Below are 4,236 nucleotides of genomic sequence, written 5' to 3'. Positions count from 1 at the left end.
AGTTCTGGAACACAAGTCTTCAACATTATTGCCAGAATACCACTTTTGTAAAAACAGAATTATTGCAGCTTTAAGTACCTTGAAAGATCAGCTACACTGATTGTTGCCAGTTTGTAAAATTTGGATTATATGCTGACTATTTTGACTTCAATGGGTTTTTTTAAACCTTCTGAGTAATCCATGAACGTTGCTAATGTGACTGTTATAAGTAATTGCCTATATGAAGCATTACACATTGCATTGGAACTCCAAGGTCTTGGGTCTCTGACAAACAATTCCCATCTTTGCAAGTTCCTTTTGAAGAGGTTACTGAGCTAGACAGGTTGAAATGTATCCTCTCAATAGGAAGTGGTGTAGTGTCTTGTGGGCTCATGTTGGGTTCTGGGTGTAGAGTGGGGAGAGAGTAATGTCTGGTGGGGATTGGGTTGGGGTCGTGGGAGGTTGAGTTGGGAGCCACAGGTACAGGATGGTGTCAGGCCCATTGGTGGGGAGGGTTGTATAGGATCTGGGTGATGTTAGGGGTCTGCAAAGATGTAGTTGGGTATGTGTGAAGCAAGTTGTGGTGTTGCAGTTAAACAGTCACTTGGGGTTTTGACTAAGAACTATGCCTAACATTTTCTGAATAAAATTTAATTAATTGCAGCAAAACTCTCTGAATTCTCTGATTTAAATTGATACCTGCAGAAGGTTCCAGGTGTAGCAGGATTGACCTGTGGAATCTTCAATTTCCCAGACAATTGCTTTGGAGTCTGCTATGATGAGGATTTGTAGGGTCTCTGTGTGCGCCTCACAGCTGCACTTCAGAAACAATTATCTGGCCATCAGAAAATCTGGGCCCGTACTTTTTCCAGGCTTGTATTGAAATACAAACTACATATTCCTATAAATAGACAGCTCAAAGGTTAGGACTTATCTTTGCTTCAAACAGAAATTAACTTAAAGGGCAATCCAATGTGTGTGGGAGAGAATATAAGAGAGAATGAGACAGAAACTAGTGCTAATCTCTTTAAAGGCAGTGAGAGGACAGAGGCTGGTTCTAAAAGCCTAACTGAAGACATTTAACTAAAGGTAGTTTTCTAAACTTAATTTTTTTTCACCTTTTATCTTAGCAGAATTCACTGCTTTCAGCTTCAACTCAGATTAACTGACAAGATTTTGAGACATTGCAAGCAGGACTTGATTATTGTAAAATTGTGAATTAATTGCTTGAGGAATTATCACAGTTGTGCTTTTCAAAGGTTACTAAGTTTGACAATTGTAAGTTATGGAACAGGACAAGGAAAAAAGTAGAAGTTAGTTTAGTGGGTGTGCACCTAATGTGGCTCAAGATGCTTCAAACAATCTTCTTAATGAACTGCAGTGCCAATACCGTGAGGCTGTACATTCAATGTTTTGAAGCTGTCATTCAGATTTCCTTCGATGTAGCTCAGGCAGAATTCTAATGTGATTTTATCTTAAAGCATTCTCATACTGAGTACAACAAAGGCATAAATGAACTGCTGTTAAATGTAGTTTGTGGTGTAATGTTTTTTCCATACTGAATAACTCTGAAGTAAACTATGTGGTGAAAAGTACACTTATATTTACATATTTACATACATATTAATATGTCATTTTTTTAGCTGTTTGATTTTAAACTAGTGGCATAGTGGCATCACAAGTTTATTTTTATGAATGGGTTAAAAAATTGGTTATATCAGTCTTTCTGGAGCTGTGGCCTGGGACTGGTGTGTCAAAGATTAGGTGACTACAGGACTCCAGGAATATTAACGGAATTTTGTTTGTATTATGGAGGTTTACAACAGGAGAGATAAAACAATGAAAAGCATCACCTTGCTTTTGGATTTGGAATAATCAAATGATTTATTTTAACATGGAAACTGGAAAACTTTTGGGTCATTTGAAGGAGGTCTGACTGGAGTCAGATGCAAGTATAATATCTTTGAGAAAAAGGAGGTTGTTCAGAGCAGCTAAGGAAATAACTAATCTCAGTGAAAGAGTAGTTTGTGAAATTTCCAGACCAGGAATGTTCAGTTGGAGCCCTGCAGATTATTAAGAGAGAGAGAAAGTCTAAGTTGTCAGTGTGTGAACTTCAAGACAAAGGTTTCACAGTTCACAGGGCAGGAACTGAGGAGAAACAATGAAGTGCAACTTACAGATTTAAGAGGGTACAAATTTCTCTGGATTTTGATTAACTGTAAAGTCACAATTGGGGTTAGATGGGATTTTGATTTGACATGTGTTTTGAAATCTTTAAAACGTGTTTTATATTTAGATAACCTGGTTTTGTTTATTTTATTTTTATTTCGTTCATACACTAAATTTTTGCTTAAATGTTGGAAAGAAATGTATAGGCTTTGTGTGCTTATGATCAATGAAAGACCACCGAGTTAAATTAAAACATATCAAAATCTGATCTATCAAGTCATATTTCATTCTGGGACCAGACCTGTCCAGTAGTAACAGCTGCTGGGATCATAAAAACTAGGTAAGCCATATCTAGAGCACAGCATATAGGTTAGGTCACCACATTACAGAATGGCCACCATTGCACTAAGAGGAGGACACAAAAGAGATTTGTGAATATGTTGCCAGTTATGAGAAAGGACTGGACAAGTTGGAGGCTGTTTCCTTTGTAACAGGGGAGGCTGAAGGGAGATTTCATGTGGCTTATCACATTATGAAGGGGCTAGATATAGTGGACAAAGAAACCTGATTTCTCTCAGTGAAGATGTCAAAACTTTGTGGAGGGTGGGGGGGAGGAGGGGGTATAAATTATAAATAATTGTCAGAAGGAGTTGAGAGAAGATATTTTTTCACTCAGACGATAGTGGGCATCTGGAACACACAGCCTGAAAGAGCAATACAAGGAGAAACCCTCACTACATTTTAAAAGCACCTGTACTTGTGTTGAAATGCTATATTCGAAAGGGCTACGGACTAAGAGCTGAAAAATAGGATTAAGCTGCATAAACCTTTTTTCACTGGTTCAGACACAATGCGCTAAAAAGCCTCCTTCAGTGCCATAAGTATTCTCAGTTTCCATGTTTCTTCTCGTTGATGCAGCAATGTCTATGGGAGAGGCTTGCAGTTACTCCTGACTAAAGTACCAATTTATGTTGCAAGACTGTTGTTTAACATCAAGAAGAAAAGATATAAATGTCCTTACTTCTACCCCCAGCCCATATGCTCGTTGAGCATTTTACTGGGTCCTGCTGTTGGTGTGGCAGAACTGCTCCTGCTCCAGATGTTTTCTTTTACTTTTTAGAAGAATACAAGAGGCAGAAGTGGAGACATTTTTTTGGGGGAGGGGTGCTACAGTGGAGGATATGAGACTAATCAGGACAGCAGTGAAATAGTCACGTCTGGAGCTAAAAATAGAGTTTGAGCAGCAGATCATAGAATCCCTACAGTGTGGAAACAGGCCCTTTGGCCCAACAAGTCCACACCGAACCTCAAAGCATCCCACCCAGACCTACCCTGCTATAACCTGCCTAATCTACACATCCCTGAACACTACGGGCAATTTCGCATGGCCAATCCACTTAGCATGCACATCTTTGGACTGTGGGAGGAAACCCACACAGACACGAGGAGAATGTGCAAACTCCACACAGACAGTCATCCGAGGGTGGAATCTGAACTCGGGTCCCTGGCTCTGTGAGGCAGCAGTGCTAACCACTGAGCCACCGTGCCGCCCCTGATGGTGAAGGCAAATAATGATATGGTAGTGGACGTCGGTGGTCTTTATGGTAGAGAAGCTATTGAGTCAAGAAAATTAGTTTCTGTTGAACGGAACAATTTGATTCAATTTTGACTGGGCACAGGAAATAAATTTTGGCCGAGCCAGTGACAATCAAATCACAAGTGAAAAAAACGACTTAAGAAAATAGCAGAAGAGTGGAATAAAATTCGAAGCAAGGGTGCAGAATTTGTGACAGAGGGTCAGAGGTTGGAGGGTGTGGAGATCCTTGGAGAGCTGTTGGAGAATGTGGCAACAGTCTTCGCAAAGTTAAACAGGAGGAAATTGAGATTCACCCCAGTCATCTGACGTGATCTATCAAACTGTCAGTTGTGCAAACATTAGGTAGTGGCTAACAGAATTAGGAGTTTAAGTAAGAAATGCAGCTATTTCAATCCTGACAGAGATAGTAGGAACTGCCAATGCTGGAGAATCTGAGATAACAAGGTGTAGAGCTGGATGAACACAGCAGGCCAAGCAGCATCAGAGGAGCA

General features: G+C 40.0%; 1 protein-coding gene across 1 annotated transcript in view; it reads left to right on the top strand.

Moving 5' to 3' along the window:
- The first annotated feature begins 1,021 nt into the window (after positions 1 to 1,021).
- Positions 1,022 to 4,236, top strand: part of slc26a6 (solute carrier family 26 member 6) — a 109,153-nt gene continuing 105,938 nt past the window's right edge. The window contains exon 1 of the mRNA XM_048606304.1: positions 1,022 to 1,068. The gene's annotated coding sequence lies outside the window, so the exon portion shown is untranslated. The remainder of the gene's footprint in view (positions 1,069 to 4,236) is intronic.

This window comes from Rhincodon typus, chromosome 16, assembly GCF_021869965.1.
Source record: "Rhincodon typus isolate 14 chromosome 16, sRhiTyp1.1, whole genome shotgun sequence".
In the NCBI taxonomy this organism is placed as follows: Eukaryota; Metazoa; Chordata; class Chondrichthyes; order Orectolobiformes; family Rhincodontidae; genus Rhincodon; species Rhincodon typus.
The sequence above is the reverse complement of the archived record's forward strand: the minus strand, read 5'-3'. Positions and strand labels throughout refer to the sequence as shown.